This window comes from Ambystoma mexicanum, chromosome 6q, assembly GCF_040938575.1.
Source record: "Ambystoma mexicanum isolate Mex_15411 chromosome 6q, UKY_AmexF1_1, whole genome shotgun sequence".
Lineage (NCBI taxonomy): Eukaryota > Metazoa > Chordata > Amphibia > Caudata > Ambystomatidae > Ambystoma > Ambystoma mexicanum.
Window position 1 is genome coordinate 761,389,262 of NC_090937.1, and position 20,005 is coordinate 761,409,266.

A 20,005-nucleotide genomic window follows, 5' to 3' on the forward strand; every position below is an offset into this window, starting at 1 on the left:
AGTAAACCAGCAAACACTTTATATAACTGACACAAAGATAACAATGCTTAGTGTGGCCAGTACAAAGAGACTAAAAAAATGGCAAACGCGTTTACTAGCATTATCACGCTGAACGTAGGGCTGATGTAAATAGTGCCGAAAGAAATCTAAAAATGATGGCTGCGGTATTAGTAAGATGCCATATATTGTGTGGTTTGCCAGAATGGGCGAAAAACCAGGGAAGCGAACAAGAGATAGAAAAACTACTACGCTTCGGTTCAGTTGAACAAACCCAGATTGGAAGAGGTTGACGAGGGAAGATACCTCGACTAATTAAACATGTTTTTTTCAAGGCGGCGGGGGAAAAATGTTGAATCAAACATTTTATTGCTAGGACTGAAATTAGGAATTTGGACATTTAATGACAGAGGTACAGATAGAATACTAAATGGGAACAAGTTAAACTCTAAATGTTTATCTGCAAAGGATGTTCGATATAAGTGAATTTAACAGTTCCTGGCTGCCTGTTCTACTATCATAATAGTTTTGTAGCACAGGAATGAGTATTTGCCAATCCCATAGGACATGTCCAGTGTAAATCAGGAATATCTTCAATTTACTGTCACAAATATCTTTAAGGAAAATGATGGGTTTGTAATAACCTTAAAGAGTAATGTGAAATTGGTGAACTGTGAGCCGTTAGCCTTTCCTTTTTTGGCAATCTTAAATTTAAGCTTAGTTAAGGTTTTTATACAATATTTTTGTCTTTATTGTTTACACAATGTACTGTACAAAGCAGTTTAAAGTAGGCGTTCAAGTGGAGATACACCCAAACGTCTGTTCAACATCAACCCTGTTGTGTTAGTTCAGTTTATAACTATTCTCAATTTGGAGTATTAGATTTTATCATGCACAGAAAATTGAGGATAATTTTCTTTTTACACAGGGTTCATGCTAATACAGCCCTGTAGATAAGGGTTGTATTAGCCACGTTAACTCCTTAAAATAGACAAGTACTCACAATAATGAAAAATAGGGAGTAAAAATACTAACAAGAAACAGACAGAAAGGAGCCTGTCCACTTGCTTTTATCCACACTGCTCTTTGGATACATTTAGCCCAGTAGTACACAAAGTCTCACAGGAATTATTACGACTGCCTGTTCTGAGAAGATAGCATTTGTTTTTTAATGTGCATGAACAACTAGATGCAAAGAACTGTTATAAAAAAGGAATCCGTTTTAAAAAAGTTAAAACATACTTTCACTCGCATATCATATACTCCCATTGGGAATGGGACTTACTTTTTCATAGTTTTAAAAAACAATTTACCCTCCACATTAATAGGGTGTAAAATAAGCCCACTTCAAAATCTTATCCGCAGCGCTGTGCGTGTATCTAGTTTTTTAATTATCAAGAGATTGAATTGTGTGCCTTGCAATGGTACCTCATGTGTACCAGATTGTGAACATGTCAAATGTATATATTAGGATTCAGTTATGTATGTGGTACAATTAATAAGAAATGTGCCAATTAACTACTTTACTGGTATGAAAAATAGCAATCAAACCCAATAGTATTCAAAAGCTGGTTCTTGTGAAGTAAACAAATATTCTTTAATATTCAACCATCTCTAATATTCAGCTATTGCCAACACATGTTCAACCTTCTAAACTCGACCTTGCTACTACGGAACTTGGACAGGTGTGGTCTTCCTTCCCAGTGTTTACCACTGATGTGGTCGCCAAAGCCATTGCCCAGCTAACATCTGTGGCTCCCTCTGACCCTATTCCCCTATCCATTATTAAGGCAATTTCCCTGGCCCTGATAACTTGTATTAAGCAAGCTGTTAATGTGTCTTGCCAGACTGGCCACCTGCTGCTGAATTGAAACATGCAGATGTCATCGCTTTGTTGAAAAAGCCCCCCCCCCCACTCGATCCTGCTCTTCCGGCTAACTTTCACCCCATTTCACTCCTCCATTTCTTTATGAAATAGTTGGAGGCTCGGACCGCTCCTCTTCTGTCCTCCTTTTTGGAGACTGCCAGTGTTCTCGACCCTTTACAGTTCAGCTTTTGCCCTGGGCTGGGCTCGGGACAGAGTGTGCTGGTCTTGGTTCAGGACGATCTGACCCAGGTGATTCCTCTCGGCCTCGTTTCCCATAGTCTGCTGTGTCCCCTAGGGCTCCGCCTTGTCGCCAATGTTGTTCAACATTTATATGCAGCTTCTGATGCTATGCCTAGGCTGACTACACTCCGATCTTGGTGCATCTAGATCTCAACTAGGATGAGGTGTCATCACGTCTTTTGTTTTTAAAAAAACTTTCTTTATTGCATTTTCTTTAATAACAAGGTAAGTAACAGTCAATAACTAAATCACCACCCTTGTCTCTTTGCTCACCTCCTCCCCCACCGCCTTTGCCCCATTCAGTTTCTTCGGGATGACACATAACATTGTTACAGTTATGCATATTATTCATGTCAGTCTTCTGTAGATTGCTCTTATTAGTTCAACAGGGTCTCATACCTCGTTAGCCATAGTCTAGTTTCCCCGGCCCATAGTCCCAACCCGCAAGTACTTTCTGATGAGCGCTCCATTCACAATATTACTCTGCCTCTCACATGCACCTCACCCTTTCCTTTTTTCTGAGTGCGAGTTATCCCTCAAATCAGGTCTTAGTCATTATGAGCTCTCATCCCAACAAACCCCCCACCCCAGCCCTGCCCGTTTCCAGTCTAAGAGGACCGTTCAGGGTATATTCTGTGTGGCTTGGCTGAGGAGTAGTAGACTTGGTGGAGAAATGTATATTTAATTAGCCTGAATCGGTTGTTCATGGACAGGCCACGGGTTTGTAGGCATACAAGTTTCCAGTGTTCGTCGCTTATGTCCTCCCCAAGATTATCCTCCCAATTAGCCCTGTATCTTAGATTCTGGACGGTCCTCTTACCCCTATCCAGTTTGTATATCGTGGATACCAGTTTCTAGGTTATTAATGGTTTAGTGACGCATTGCAGAACAGGGTGTGCGTCTCGTGAGCGGGGAAATTCGGCCCATTTAGATCCGAGTACTTCCCTGATCCTGTAATACACGAGTAGAGTCACTGCTGTCCATTTGCCCTTTGTTTGCAACGTATCCTAGGTTATGAACTTGCCTTCCTGTAATAAATCTCCTAGCGCCTGGATCCCTAGCTTCCGGAGGTGGGTCTGGAAAGATCTCTCCTGCGTGAGTGCTATCCCATGTATGTTATATAATGGACGTTCTGAGGAGTATGTAGTTGTTACGCCTGTCAACTGGGCTATCCGTTCCCAGGACTTCTATGTCACAGCTGTGGGCTGAACCTCTCCCCGTGGAGCACGTGTCTGGGTTCCCCGCAGCCCGCCCATAATGTCATCTGGGAACGTGACCTCTCTAGCCAGAACAGAGTGTGGGTAGTTAGGGGTAGAGTTGCCCCATCCCGTTATATATTGTATCTGAGATACCAGATAATATAAGTGTAGATCGTGGTATTCCAGTCTGCTCCATTTGTAAAACAGTGTAAGAGTATCGTACGATATCCTGGCATGTTTGCCCACCCATGCCAGTCTCATCATTAAACTTTTGGTTCGGGTCCAGATGGGGACATAGTTGAATATATAAAGTAATTTGGGCAGTACAACCATTTTTGCCAAAGCAATACGTGCTGCCTGAGGTATGGGTAAGTGTATCCATGATTCAACTTTGTGTTCGAGTGTTTCCAATGTTTTCGTATAATTGCCTGAGTAGAGGTCTCCCACGTTGGTGGTCACCAGTACTCCCAGATAACGCATCCCCAAGGTGCACCACCGTAGATCCGGGCCAATATCTGCTCGGTGAACTGCTGGGGTCAGTAGTAATATCTCAGATTTATTCCAGTTGATTTGGAGTCCTGAAAGTTCCCCAAATCTGCCTCTCTTGTGGTAATGGTGGGAGGTTTAGTTTTGGATGTTTGACATACAACACAATGTCACCTGCGTATGGTGATATGACGTTGATGTGTGTTTGCAGTTTTACACTACGTGGGCGTACAACTCCCTGATGTGGCAATCGAGCGGTTCCAACATTAGTGTGAATAATATCAGTGAGAAGGGGCAGCCCTGTTGCGTGCCCCTAGTCAGGTATAAATATTACGACCTCATCTAATTCGTGTATAGCGCCGCTCTTGGGGCTGCATACAGGAGTCTGATCCATTGTATGAATTTTAACCTGAGTCCCGCTCGGCGGAGTACCTCAAAGAGGAACGGCCACTCCACCGAGTCGAACGCCTTTTCGGCATCCAATGCTGCTATCACTATGGGGATGTCTGGATTAACATTGTGCATACGTTCGAATAATCTTCGTAGGTTATGCTGCATTGATCGGCCTGGTATGAAGCCTGCCTGGTCCAGGAGGACCAGTGCAGTAATGTGCGGCAGCAGTCTCCCTGCTAGGATTTTCACAAGGATTTTATTATCGATGTTGATTAGTGATAGTGGCCGATATGAAGTACATTTTTTGGGGTCTTTCTCGGGTTTGAGTAACACCGTTATTAGTGCCGTTCTCGTGGATTCCGCGAGGATTCCCGTCACCAGTGCGTTCTCATACATGTCCCGCAGACTTGGGACTAGTAGATCTACATATGCCTTATTCAATTTGGCCGTTATCCCATCATTTCCTGGGGCCTTACCATTTGGAAGTGAGAGGATAGCCCTATGGATTTCCTCTTCAGTTATTGGGTTTTTCAGTTCCCCGCCTTGCTCGGAGTCCAACCACCCTAACGCCACCTCATCTAGATATTGCATCATTGTATTGTGCCCATCTGTGGCCTGGGACGTGTACAACTTTTCGTAATACTTCCGGAATACTATGTTGATTCCTGCCAGGTCCTTAACACTTTGTCCAGTTTGGTCCTCCACTTCCATGATGAGTGCTAGCTGTCATTCTTTTTTTTTTTAATAATATATTTTATTGATTTCAACAAACATAATTAACATACAAGCCAAGAGACAAGATCATAAAAATAAACAAAAACAAAACTTGTGCATTCGAAGATTAAATCAATAATTAAGTATGGTCAGAGTCCGACGAGTCCCCTTTTTAGCCGGCTTCATGTGTTCCCAGTGCGCGTTTCCGCCGACTGGTAGAAGTTACCGGGAATTGCGCTCCTCCCACTTCCCCCAGATTTTGGAAGCTTTGGTGTGGCATCCCTGTGCCTTGTAGATTCTATGTTCCAACATTGCACAAGTGTCCATGTCGTCTGCCCACTGATCCAGTGTCGGGGAGTCCGGAGCACCCCATTTCTGTGTGATGCTGCATTTCATCAGTCATGCAGCCGTTGCCAGGAGTAGTCCCTCCCATTTATTTGCAGTGTTTTCACCGGGCGTACCCAGCAACAAAATTTTGGGGTCTAGTGCGATGCTTCGACCCAGTGTTCTGGACAGCTCCCCACAGCATTCACCCCAGAAAGTCTGGATTTGGGGGCATTCCCAAAGGATGTGCATGAATGTTCCAGTTTCTGCCCCACATCGGAGGCAGTTCGGGTTTGGGCCTGCCCCCATCTGTATATCATGGTTCTAGGATAATATATTCTATGTAAGATTTTCAGCTGCACCAGGCGGAGCCTGGAAGAGATTGCAATTTCCATGGGGTGCATTAGGACTTGGCTCCAGTCCTCCAGGTCTATGCTTCCCACGTCTTCCTCCCATTTGGACTTAAGGTGAGGGTGTTCCGGGGTGGCAAATGAGGCCATGGCGTTATACAATATAGAGGTGCATTTGGTGGGGATGTATGCCGGGAGTATGTTGCGTTCTATGGGTGTGCTTTCGGGAATGGCAAAGTCCGACTGAATATGTGTTCGTAGAGCGTGGGCCAACTGAGTATAGTGATATTGTTCAGTCGCTGGGATCTGGAACTTTAGTTGCAGAGTGTCGAATGAGACAATTTCCCCGCCCTCTAGATGTCCCCGATCTTGGTGATACCGGCCTTCTCCCATTTGGACCATGGTTTAAATGTACCGAGCTCTTTCAGGTTACTGTTGTACCACAGAGGTTGTGCAGTAGTGATCTTGTCTTTCCAACCTACAAAAGCATGTGCCCGTCTCCAAACCATGGCAACATGCGCTGGGAGGGTCTTCCCAGGGGCTGATGGAGCAAGCAAAGTGGGTCTGTATCGTGCAGGGCTGCTATTTCGGCCTTTATATGTGGTAGCTCCCGGTCCCCGTGTAGTAGGTCATTGACCAGAGCTAGCTGCGAGGCCCAGTAGTATACTCGGGGGCGGGGCACGCCGATTCCTCCCTCCCAGATTGATCTCTGCAGTGCGGCTAATGCAATGCGGGGTTGACCTCCTCCCCATATGAGTTCTCTAAGGAGATTGTCGAGGCGGTTGAATTCGGAGTCTTGGATTTCAAGCGGGGCATTCTGTAACACAAAGAAATCTGGGCAGGGTAATCATTTTGAAGAGGGTGACTCTGCCCGTAAGTGTCAACGGGAGGAGTTTCCAGTGGCGGACATAGTCTCTAAAACGGTCCATGATTGGTTGGAGATTATGGGATGTGTAACGAGTCAAGTCCTCCGATACCCAAATCCCCAGATATCGGAATCCGGCTGATTCTACTTTGTATGGGAAGTCCTGGGGAATGGATTGTGTATCGCCCTTCACCGGGAAGAGGACTGACTTGCTCCAGTTAATTTTCAACCCGCTAAATTCGCCGAAGCAAACAAGCATCTGCGTCACTATGGGGCAGGTTCGTATCGGGTCACCCAGGTAAATCAAAAGGTCGTCAGTATAAAGAGACGCCCTATCCTCATGTCCCTCCGGCCATCTAAATCCAGTCCACTCCTCGCTTTGGCCGAGCCATAAAGCGAGTGTCTATTGCCAGAGCAAAGAGGAGGGGGGGGGTGACAGGGGGCAACCCTGTCGCGTGCCTTTACCAAGGGGAAAGGACTCTGAGGGCCACCTGTTTACCTTCACCTCTGCATGTGGGTCTGTATAGAGGAGTTGTACCCAGCTCAGGAAGTTGTTTCCAAAGCCCATTCTCCGCATGGTTTCCCAGAGGCTGTCCCAGCTAACCGAACTGAACGCCTTTTCAAAATCTATGGCCAGTAATGCCAGCGGTCCATCTATGACTGGGGCTCTTTCTAATAGTAGGTGAAGGCGTCGTATGTTCATCCGCGTTGATTTATGGGGCATAAACCCACATTGGTCCGGATGGACCAGGGAGGGAATGACTGATTGTAGCCAGTTAGCTAGGAGTTTGGCAAGGATTTTGGTTTCGGTGTCAAGTAGTGAGATGGGCCTATAAGAGGTGCACTTCTCCGGTGGTTTGCCCATCTTGGGAATGACTATCGTGGCTTTGCGCAGGTCTGGCGAGAGGGTACCCTGCTCCCGAGCCCCGAGGAACATCCCGTGGAGGTATGGTGCTAGTTTCTTCCCACCCAGTTTCTTCCAAGTTTCAACCGGGAATCCGTTGGGGCCCGGCGTTTTCCCGGACTGTAATTGGGCCATGGCCTCAGCTATCTCGGTTTCGGTCAGAGCCGTGTCTAATTGCTCCTTTTGCTGTTCCGACAGCTGGGGCAGTGCAATGTCCTCAAGGAGAGAAGGGTTCAATGGAGATACCGGGGAGCCGTACAGGGCGGCATAGAAGTCTGCAAACGCCTTCGCTATTTCGCAGTCTGCATGGCATCTCTCACCTTGCGGAGTTATAATTTCTCTGACATGGCATTGACCCTCATCTCACCTTTCAAGCCAACATTTTCCCCGCCTTGTCACCATGTTCATAGACCCTCGCTCTGGACTGTTCAGCGTTGTCTAGTTCGATGTTCCGAAGCCTTTCTCTAGCGCCCTTGAAGGATCTAAGGGTCTCAGAGCATGGGTCGAGAACATACTTGGTCTCCCAGTCACTCATTTCGGTTTCTGCTTTTGCTAGTTCCCGGAGCCGTTCCCTCTTTTTGTTTGCTGTCCAGGAGATTATCTCCCCTCCTCAGCACTATTTTGTAGGCCTCCCAGATGATAACGGGGTCATCCACTGTGGTGGTATTGTTTTCAAAGTATTCATTCGTTGTTTCGGTGGCCCGGTCGACAAAGTCAGGGAAGCCCAGATAGTAATTGTTCAATCTCCATGATTTGGGGGGGGGCACTGCCTTGCATCCCCAACACCACTGTCAGGGGTGAGTGATCCGAGATGCCACGGGGGAGCATGGCCGCGGCCGTCGCCCTGTTTATGTCGGTGTTCGGGAGGAGAAAGTAATCCAATCTAGACATGGAGCCATGTGCACCAGAGTGGAACGAGTATGCCTTGGTGTCAGGGTGAAGGTGTCGCCACACATCTCGGAGGCCCAGAGCTGAGAGAAATTTAGCCAGATTAGTGGAGGTGCTCGGGTTGCAGTCTCTAATGTGAGTGCGGCCCCTACTGTTGCACACAACATCATTAAAATCGCCCCCCCCCCCCCCCCAACAACCACATGTCGGGTTGGTGTTTTGCCATGAGGATAATGAGGTCTTTTAATAACTCCTCCTCGAGCCCTGGCGGAGAGTACACTGATGCTATGGATAAAGTTTCTCCCCCTAGTGTTCCAATTGCTACCACATAACAACCTCTGGGATCCCGTTCTACTGTCAGTACTTCGAGTGGAAGGCGTTTATGAACCAGTAGGAGTGTCCCTCTGGATCCCATGGTGTATCCCGCATGTAGTATTACCAAAAGCAGGTAAAGTTCCCAACTTTTTTTAATCGGGGGATCAAGACTCAAAGGGAACTAACTCAAAAGTGAGCAAAACAAAGCATAAAGTAAAGGTGAGTCTGATACCCCTCTTTCCATTGCCCCAGTGTTCTGAAGTGAAATCACAATTACACAATAGACTGATACCTATTACATTTGTTCCCATCTAAAGTCATGAACCCACTGCATATACGGTACTTACAAAAATAATTTCAATTTTATTATTATCACATGTTGTATAACATTAAAAAGGCAGAGATTGCCACATACACAGTATTACACATTTTATAACAATTTGCCAATAATTAAAAAGCTATATAAATCTCAAAAAAAGATGCACCAAGCACTAATTCGACAAAGGAGGGGAGGAGAATACAACAGGGTTTTATATTATTCTGACCACTTTGTTTGCATGAAAAAAATCCCACAATTAATTGCCATGTGTATTCCAGATGACTGTCGACATGTTTCGGCCGTTTTTTATTCCAGACACTATCCCTAGTGTCTTTAAACTTTCTTTTCTTAGGCCATCTTCAGGACAGAATTTCTTCAAAGTAAGTCGAAAACGACTGTATACCCCAACAGTAGATTTGTACAACCGATTCTACAAAGAATACATAAACACTAGTACAACATGTCAGTCTAAAATAAATTCATTTCATGGGTTCAATTATTTACAAGGTTTCCTAAACAAAAATGCTGTTAAGCACACTAAATTTGACACACTAATCCTATTTCAATTCGACCTATTCAGACACAAACAACAATGTACACGCTTCACTTCAAACAAAACCCTGATGGGACACAGCAGGGCAATGTAAGCAGGCTGTTCATGACTCCAGCTCCTTCACTCAATCTACATCTTATAAATAGCATTGGCTCTTTCAATACTTCTCACAAGGAATGTATTTAGAGCTAGAACAATTCATTTACATTCTTTTCATTTATTATACAATCTTTCCTAGGCTTCCAAATGTCAAGTCTAATTTATAACCCAGGAGCAACACTTATTAATGTACTTGTTTATTTTTCTATTCATTTTTGGGCATAGGTTTTTACTTGGGTCATAGGATCAATCCTTGCATTTACTCCAAACCTTCAAGTCACAAGTATTCCAAAAGGCACAGAAAATGGCCCCTCAGGGACCATGCTTTATACAAATCATGCATTTCTCAATTAGCCTAGTTCTGTTTAATAGCCACGAAAAAGGTGTGTGGCACATTAATACCACTACTCACTGTTGTCATCTGTAAATTCTTTTTTCCAAATTTGTAGCCCGCAATTTTACATACAGGACTATCAGAGGAGAAAAACAGGGCACTGCTGCACAACCTCTTTAGCTGCCCTTGTCCTCCAGGAGAAAGAATACCGGCTCAATGCTCATATGCAGTGCCCTAAGTGAACCAGAAAAACGTGCCTTCGTCAAAACCTTTTAAAATAAGGTCCAGTTCATTGTTTTCTCCAAATGGAGCACAATTGTTATGTACTTTTATCTTAAAAGCATTTGGTTTTAGAAGCGCATTACTACGCCGACTATACGGGTGCACATAAATCACATTGTGCTTACCCCTTCACAGAGAGGACCACGTGTTTTCAATCGCGTGCAGATTGACCTTTTGGCTGTCACGGCAATAAAGCTGGCGAAGCAGAAAACATTACTTATTCATTCCGACGCTCGTCACAACTCTCGGCGGCAGTCTCAGTTCAAAACCTGAGGACACAATCACATACACAATGAGGTCAATTACCCAAACCGAGCTACAACCTGTACAGGAAATGAGAAAAGGTTGTAATGGCATAATGGTGGCATGCTCTTACCGTCTTCTATGGGCATCCGCATTAACGCTGTGTTACTCCGCAAGCACCAACGAAAAAACGGCTCGATGGCTTGCTATTTGTGGCCATTGGCTGATGTCACGTGGTTTTATTCCAAATTTGTAGCCCGCAATTTTACATACAGGACTATCAGAGGAGAAAAACACGGCACTGCTGCACAATCTCTTTAGCTGCCGTTGTCCTCCAGGAGAAAGAATACCGGCTCAATGCTCATATGCAGTGCCCTAAGTGAACCAGAAAAACGTGTCTTCGTCAAAACCTTTTAAAATTAGGTCCAGTTCATCGTTTTCTCCAAACGGAGCACACTTGTTTTAACAATGTCCCTCCCTCGAATAAAGAGAAAAGCACCAAAGGCCTAAAACCTCCCTCAACCTTTTTTTCCCAATAATTCAATGGTTTCGCCGGCCGTCCTGGCCTTTGAAAACAAAGGCGTAGAGGACACTCGGGCTCTTTTACGAACGCGGAATCATGTAAGGGATAATATGTCTCATGGCCAGCGAGAGGCTTTAAAATCTCTCCAAAACAATTCCTCGTTCCTGGTCAAACCCACGGCTAAAGGTGGGGGAATAGTTTTGTGGGACACAGTGCTGTATGAAACAGAAGCACTGGTCCAATTAAGCAACCCGTTCTATAAAAAACTATATCAAGATCCTACTCCTAGAATCACCGATGAGATAAAAAGCCTGATGGACCATGCATTAAGAGAGGGCTGGATCACTGTTGATGAACAAAGCTTTCTCATCAACAAAAATCTATCAATTCCGGCGTTTTATCTATTGCCAAAAATTCACAAGAATAGAACGACTCCTCCAGGAAGACCGATTGTGTCGGAACTTAATTCGATTTTGGAATCTCTCTGTGTACACTGGTTTTTGAGACCTTTTGTCAGGACCATGAAGTCCTTCATTAAAGACACTACAAGCATGATCAACCTTCTGGCAGATCTGGTGATTGACCAAACGGATCTGTTAGTTACCCTAGACGTAACAGCCTTATATACTAGCATACCACAACCAGAATTCTTAAAGGTCATGGCAACTTTCTTGAATAAACGAACAACAACTCAGGAAGTGGTACCCACGAATTTCATCTTAGAATGTATACGCCTCGCATTAACAGAGAACTTTTTCCTGTACGATGGCCCTTTTTTCCAACAGGTACATAGGACAAGTATGGCTGCGACAATTGCCCCGGATTTAGCGAATCTATTTATGGATTCTTTTGAGGCAGTCTTCCATGAAAACAATCCCATCAGAGGTAACGTGACCAAATGGTTTCTTTACATTGACGATGTATTGATGATATGGAAGGGTGATCAGCTCAGTTTGAACCTCTTTCTGAATTGGCTCAATGCACAAAACAACTGCATTGAATTCACTATGGACAGTGACCCTGAACAAATCTCTTTCTTAGACATTTTGATTAAAAAGACTCCATCAGGACATCTACAAACTACTTTATTTCGGAAACCGACCGACAAAAACACCTTGTTGAGATATAATAGTTTCCATCCGCTAAGCCTCCGTGATAATTTACCAGTTAGGCAATTTTTAAGAATCAGGAGGAATTGCTCCTCCAGGAGTGATTTTTTTAACGAAGGTAAAGATCTAAAACTTCGCTTGAAGTCTTGGGGATATCCAAACAGAATAGTCCAGCGAACTTTTAAGCGTGCTCAACATACCAACCGAGAAAGGTGCCTTTTCCCGGATAAGACCATCAAAGATGACAATATCACGTGTGTCGCGACATACAGTCCTATTAGTAACGATCTCAGAAGAATTGTGAAAAAGCATTGGCATTTCTTGAAAACCTCTGACTTCAACCCTACCATCCCAAGATTTGCCTTTAAAAAGGCAAAAGAACTATCGGGATTTAATGGTACATACTTATCCGGTTAAACAAAGCGCAACGCCACAGCCTACACTCTGGAACTTGCCACGAGTAATAGGCCACCATAATTGTGGACGCTGTTCCGTATGTGAGCGTACAAAAAATATGTGTTCCGTTGATTTAAATGGAAAACTGTGGCAGCTACGCTCTTTTACCACTTGCACCACTGATTGGGTGATTTACGGGATTAAATGCCCTTGCTCGTTACTGTATATTGGAAAAACGACTAGGCCAGCTAGGCAACGTATCTGTGAACACAGATCATGCCTAACAAATAAGGTGGCAAACAAACCTTTGGTTGCCCATTTTGAACTGAAAAAACATAAATACACAGATTTCTTCTGGTTCGTCATCGAAAAAATTGCCAGCACCCTGAGAGGGGGTAACAGAGAAATTAAACTGCCTCTGTGCGAGCAAAGATGGATCTATACTTTAAAGACTGCCCAGCATGGCCTTAATTTGTCAGTGGAATGGAACACCCTTCTTTGAAGCAACGATTTGAAGAAGGTTGGTGAACAGGTAATTTCCCTCCTCTCAACCCCTTTTTTCCTCTATTGTTGTGCTTTTTGTTTTTGGGCACTGTGTGAATTATGTTTCAAAGACTGCAGACCCGCACAGTCCAATTGTTTAGTGCATGGCGGTGCAACATCTAGAGTATCTCGAATGAGAAACCTCGTGGGCTTTTTGCACTTGATTTTAGCACAAAAGAATGGCTTTTGGAAAAGTGCCTGCTTAATTTCAAAAGTGCCTGCTTAATTCAGAAGTGAGATTTTAGTGTACACCGAGTTTGAGACTAATTACATCCCGACATGGTCTGCACCACTGAACAGCAACGTCAACATCCGTTGTGATTGTACACACGTGACGTGACCTACGTGGTCAGTCGGGTGATCAAACCACGTGACTTCAGCCAATGGCCACAAATAGCAAGCCATCGAGCCGTTTTTTCGTTAGTGCTTGCGGAGTAACACAGCGTTAATGCGGATGCCCATAGAAGACGGTAAGCGCATGCCACCATTATGCTATTACAACCTTTTCTCATTTTCTGTACAGGTTGTAGATCTGTTTGGGTAATTGACTGCATTGTGTATGTGATTGTTTCCTCAGGTTTTGAACTGAGACTGCCACCGAGAGTTGTGACGAGCGTCGGAATGAATGAGTAATGTTTTCTGCTTCGCCAGCTTTATTGCCGTGACAGCCAAAAGGTCAATCTGCACGAGATTGAAAACATGTGGTCCTCTCTGTGAAGGGGTAAGCACAATGTGATTTATGTGCACCTGTATAGTCGGCGTAGTAATGTGCTTATAAAACCAAAAGCTTTTAGTATAACAGTACAAAACAAGTGTGCTCCATTTGGAGAAAACAATGAACTGGACCTATTTTTAAAAGGTTTTGACGAAGGCACGTTTTTCTGGTTCACTTAGGGCACTGCATATGAGCATTGAGCCGGTATTCTTTCTCCTGGAGGACAACAGCAGCTAAAGAGGTTGTGCAGCAGTGCCGTGTTTTTCTCCTGTGATAGTCCTGTATGTAAAATTGCGGGCTACAAATTTGGAAAAAAGAACTTACAGATGACAACAGTGAGTAGTGGTATTAATGTGCCACACACCTTTTTCGTGGCTATTAAACAGAACTAGGCTAATTGAGAAATGCATGTTTTGTATAAAGCATGGTCCCTGAGGGGCCATTTTCTGTGCTTTTGGAATACTTGTGACTTGAAGGTTTGGAGTAAATGCAAGGATTGATCCTATGACCTAAGTAAAAACATATGCCCAAAAATGAATAGAAAAATAAACAAGTACGTTGCTCCTGGGTTATAAATTAGATGTGAAGCCTAGGAAAGATTGTATAATAAATGAAAAGAATGTAAATGAATTGTTCTAGCGCTAAATACATTCCTTGTGAGAAGTATTGAAAGAGTCAAAGCTATTTATAAGATGTAGATTGAGTGAAGGAGCTGGAGTAATGAACAGCCTGCTTACATTGCCCTGCTGTGTCCCATCAGGTTTTTTTTTAAGTGAAGCGTGTACATTGTTGTTTGTGTCTGAACAGGTCGAATTGAAATAGGATTAGTGTGTCAAATTAGTGTGCTTAACAGCATTTTTGTTTAGGAGACCTTGTAAATAATTGAACCCATGAAATGAATTTATTTTAGACTGACATGTTGTAATTGTGTTTATGTATTCTTTGTAGAATCGGTTGTACAAATCTACTGTTGGGGTATAAAGTCGTTTTCGACTTACTTTGAAGAAATTCTGTCCTGAAGATGGCCTAAGAAAAGAAAGTTTAAAGACACTAGGGATAGTGTCTGGAATAAATTAACGGCCAAAACATGTCGACAGCCATCTAGAATACCCATGCCAATTAATTGTGGGATTTTTTTCATGCAAACAAAGTGGTCAGAATAATATAAAACCCTGTTGTATTCTCCTCCCCTCCTTTGTCGAATTGGTGCACCTTTTTTTGAGATTTATATAGCCTTTTAAATATTGGCAAATTGTTATAAAATGTGTAATACTGTGTATGTGGCAATCTCTGCCTTTTTAATGTTATACAACATGTGATAATAATAAAATTGAAATTATTTTTGTAAGTACTGTATATGCAGTGGGTTCATGACTTTAGATGGGAACAAATGTAATAGGTATCTGTCTATTGTGTAATTGTGGTTTCACTTGAGAACACTGGGGCAATGCAAAGAGGGGTATCAGACTCACCTTCATGCTTCCCGCAGGTAGTGCCACACGGTAATTAGTTCTTCGAAAGAAAGTGCAATTGGTACCGGCTAAGTGTGTTTCATTAAGTAGGGCGATGTCTGGGGAGTGTCTGTTCAGGAATTGCATCACAAGACGTCTCTTAATTCCGGAGCCTAGCCCATTCACGTTCCATGTGATCAATTTGAGGGATTTGGGTCGCTCATGGGGTGGTGAATGGGTCATTGTAGGTGGCATTCATAACTTCTACGGTCGGGTTCACAGGTTTTTGAGAGCTGTTGCATAGGGACATTATGCGGGGGCTGGTCGCGGGAAGGGTGTGTTGCCGCTTGGGAGTAGCACATGGCGACACATGCTGGTCGGAGTGGCTCAGTGAATCCATGAATGCACCATAATTTTAAAACAATACAAAACAACCTGAACTGCCCTTTTCCCTCACCCCATACTCCACCCCAACACAAAGTACCTGTCGCCCAAACATAAGTAAAACCTAACTTGCGCTTAAACTAAAGCATAAACTTTCTATCGTAGATCAGCTCCGTACTGTTTGAGCCTCACAGTTTGTGTGTATAAACTGAAGCTTGGGAGCCCAGTACTCTTGCTCGCTGATTTATATACGCTTCCTCGTTGGGGGGGGGGGGGCGCTCTACTTTGGCCGCCAGCCGTTTTGCGCCCTTTGATACTTGCTTCCGTTGAAGCAGAGGATCCATTATGTTCCGGTTTACAGTGGTGCTATTTTCAAGTGTTGCTGTATATTGTAATTCGTTTCCTTGTGGCGGGATGGTGTCCTGTTGTTGGGGTCTGATATCCAGTGTCCTCTCAGGATGTGGTCTGTTGCGTTCGCCTCCTGTTTTCTTTCTGGCGGTCCAATCGACTTCTATGTGGTTTTCCGCCCAGTTCCACGGTTCCTTTTGGGTCCGTAAAATATACTGTTGTGCCATTGTCAAAGATTTTTAGCTGGGCGGGGAAGATTAGGCCATATTTGGTACCCATTGCCTGCAGTCATTTGAGTGGATCGAAGGACTGGCGCGCTTTTTGCACTTCTCTGGTGAAATCAGGGAAGAAGGCTATTCTAGATCCATTATAAGTGACAGTTCCTCTCGCCCTTGCCATCTGTAGCACAGCATCTCTGTCCCTATAATTTAGAAATCTTGCGATGACCGTGCGTGGTGGTGCTCCTGGTATAATCCTACCCATTCGAAAGCGGTGCACAAGCTCTATGGAGAAGAATTTGGAGAACGATTTTGCGTCATATATGTCCATGAGCCACTCCTCAAGAAAAAGTTCCATACTTGCTCCCTCTGCCTTCTCGGGGAGGCCGAGTATACGGATGTTATTGCGCCTGGATCTTCCTTCACTCTCATCCACTCTTGCTTCCAGGATTTTGATACGGTCTAGCATTGCAGACATGCCTCGATTGACTCCACGAAGGCCATCCTCAGTTTGAGAGATGCGTGCCTCGGCCTCACCAGTATGTGAGGTTAGCTTTTGGAGGTCGTGTCTCAGTAGGGATACGTCCGCACCAATGCTGTCCATCTTATTCTCCATTGATGTTCTGGAGCTGGCGATGGCCCTCATGACATCTCTGAGGGAGATGTCATCCTCCATATTGTCAGGTTCAATTGATGCCGGCCATTCCGGCGAGCGAGAGAGTGGTGTGGTGGCGTATTGGTCTATCCTGCTCTGTGTGGTGGTTTTCCTGGGTTTATCTTTCCCCATATTGCCTTGGTGCTGTTGTGTTACTGGGCTCTCTTCCGGTTCGTGCGGGGGCGGGGCCCGTAGATCGCAAGCTCTTGAAGTCCAAGAGGGCGGGCTGGGGACTGCGATGGTCAATTGACCTTATTATTGTTACCCTCTTCCCCCACTCCTTACCATTGCCCCGATATCTGGGTCCTCAGAGCCGCCTTCACTCCTATGAAGGAGAGTAGGCAGGCGCTCTACACAGAGCGGAGCGCCCGCATTATGGGTCTTGCCAGCTGTGTCCAGGGTTGTAGCGTGCGTGTCGATGATCACCAGGGCCTAGGAACTTCTGGGGGAGATTCCATTGTCCAAGTGTTTTTACGGGCTTCAAATGCTGGGATTGCTTTGAGTTCGTCCGGACCACAATCGAATATGAGGGCTATGCGTGCAAGTGTAGTTTCCACAAGGCATCTGCATCACTGACACACCAGAAAAGTATCTCGGAGTTTCGTATGGCTTGATCTGCAATCGGGGTGCGGTATTCCACCTGCGCGTGTGAGGGTTCAGCCCATGGAGGAGCTCTGGTGCTCCGGAGTTTCCGGTCACCTCATGCCTTGGGTGCTCACTGGATATATGTCATGAGTTACCACTTTAGGCAGGAGTAACTGTAGTTCACAGATAGTCAGCCGTATTCGTTGTTGTAGTGCCGATTTGTGTGTTTCCGCTGCTTTCAGCGTCCTGTCCCTCCGGCCCTTCGTCACCCGCTCTTCCCACTCCTTACCGCCGCTCTGTGTCGTGTTGCAGCTCCGGGATACAGTACTGCAGCGCTGGGGAAGAGTAGCAGGCGCTCTGCGTCAAGCGGAGCACCCGCGCCCGTGTCGCGGGTCTTATCAGCCGGATACAGGTACACTGTCACCCCCTGTTGGATTCACATGGGGGGTCGGGGAGGGACAGGGCAGATTATGCAGGCACTCCTCCCGTTTCGCAGGGTCCGCCTGCACGCCTCAGATGTTCCGGGCTCTGCCCCCTCACTTCGCCTCGGGTGGGGGGGGGGGGGTGTTCGTTGTCCTCGCGTCTCACGGGCGCGCCAATCCGCTAAGCCTCACTCCGCCGCCCTCCTTTGGGAGTCGCCAGATGGGGCCGATGTGCCTTCCGACCTCCGCCTCCTCGATGTCTGTGCAGCCGGAGATGGTGGCCGCTCTAGCTAGGCTGGCTTCTTCTCTGGGTCGCTGTGCTCTCCGCTCGCCTCGTATCTCCGGTGGCCATCTTGGATGTCTTCACTCGCAGTTTGTCTGAACTCCAACCACCGTAACTCCGAGAATACACTCCAATTACGGTCCGCTGTACCGCGTTCTGTTGCAGCAGTGTTTCGCACATCGCTGGAGGGTATTTGGATATTTTCAAAGTAGTTTTTAATCAGAATGAATGCAGGATTAGCCTGGCAGCGACGGAGGATCACGTCTTCATTGCACGTCCGTTGGCCACGCCCCCGCTAGCTGTCATTCTTGTTTAATGGCACACGCTAGTGTCCTACTGGGTCAATCACCTTCCCCATATCTCACTGCCGCTATCGGGTCTCCTTTAACCTTTTAAATGCCAAGAACGAGGTATCTCGTCCTTGACATTACTTTCGTAGTGCCAAGGACGAGATAGCTCGTCCTTTTTGGCATTCTGTTTTGTGCGATCCAACCCCCGGGCTTTGTGAGGAGGAGGTTCCACCTCACAGCCAGGGGGGGTTGGATTTCTGTCAGTTTCACGTCAGCACGCGTAATGCGTGCTGACGTGAAACTGAAAGTAAATTTCACTGCTGCAGCCATTTCAGCTGCCGCGGTGAAAACAGAAGGTACGTTTCCTTCTTTTTCTCCCTCAATTTGAGGCACTATTGTGCCATTCAGATAGAGGGAGGGGTCGTTGGAAAGGGGAAGACCCTCCCCTTTCCAACAGCATCTTTTTTGAATCATTGCTGGGCGCGGAAGGGGCGCATTGGCCGCAGAGCGCTTGATCCGCGCCCACCAATGCCACTAGACCACCACGGATCTGTTTGTGACAGTATGCAGCCATCTCCCCCCCAGCCCCCAAAGCATGGGGCCACAAGTATTGGGCCCCCTGGGGGCAATTGGGTGTCCATCTGCCCCTGGGAGGAAAAATAGATAAATAAAGTGTTGCGGGGGTGTCTGGGGGGCACTAGACCACCAGGATTCGTGCCTTGAAAAGGGTGGTGGCCCTCTCCCCCCACCCTAAGTGCCCATCTGCCCCTAGGAAAGGGGCAAAATAAAATAAAAATGTATAACTTGTTTTGGGTGGGTGTGGGGTCCACTAAACCACTATGGATGTTTTTAGTGGAAAGGGAGGTGCCCACGGGTGTCCTCTTTTCGGAAGTGCAAGGGGTTCCCGGTTTTCCTTGGTGGCTTCGACACTCTAGGCCCAAATCTGTAGGTTGTCCATATGAGCAAAATCTGCTCTGCCCAAAGGCTTGGGGTTACCAGTGGGTTAGCCTTCCCCCCTTGCGCCAAGGTAGTTGCACCCACACATGTGAGGTACCGTTTTTGTCGGGACACCTGTGGGAACGCAGGAAGGTAGGACATGTGGGGTTGACAGTGTGTTTCGGTGGGTGGGCAGAGTGAAATGTCCGAAAACTGTTCTTTTTTCGCCAAATTTCGGACTTTGCCGCGGGTTGTGGGTAATACATTCTGGGGCGATTCGTGCACATCACACCTCTTTGGATTCCCACGGGTGTCCTCTTTTCGGAAATGCCTGGGGTTCACCGTTTTCCTTGGTGGCTTTGACACCATAGGCCCAAATCTGTAGGTTGTCTCCCCAAACCCTTGGTTTAGCCTTTCCCCTTTGCGCCCAGGTAGGTGCACCCACACACGTGAGGTACCGTGTTCGTGGGGACACCTGTGGGAATGCATGAAGGTAGGAAATTTGTTGTGTTTGCATGGTTTCCATAACCCAGCAGTTCCCCAACCCACCCGAGGAGCAGGGGATCCACCAAGTAGGACCCGTCCCTGCAGGAGCAGCGAGCCTACATAGGGAAGTCTCCCCGAGCAGCCTACGAATTTTGGTAAGCGCTGCTACCTTAGCGCTATTTTTCTGAAAATCGCCATCTAAGCCCCTGCTTTACTACAGAAGAGAGATCATCAAAGCCTGACAAAAGGAATATTGTATATGTGCGCAATTTTACCCAAAAAAAAACAA

The 20,005-nt window shown here is 45.9% G+C and overlaps 1 protein-coding gene and 1 long non-coding RNA gene across 5 annotated transcripts in view; one reads left to right on the plus strand and one right to left on the minus strand.

The window, feature by feature from the left end:
- Nucleotides 1-20,005, minus strand: part of FBXW7 (F-box and WD repeat domain containing 7) — a 1,581,903-nt gene that overhangs the window by 1,516,524 nt on the left and 45,374 nt on the right. The window lies entirely within an intron of this gene.
- On the plus strand, nucleotides 13,328-14,970 carry LOC138515550 (uncharacterized). The gene is made up of 4 exons (XR_011282068.1): nucleotides 13,328-13,413; nucleotides 13,521-13,664; nucleotides 13,838-13,993; nucleotides 14,607-14,970. It is a non-coding gene; the product is annotated as an uncharacterized lncRNA (long non-coding RNA).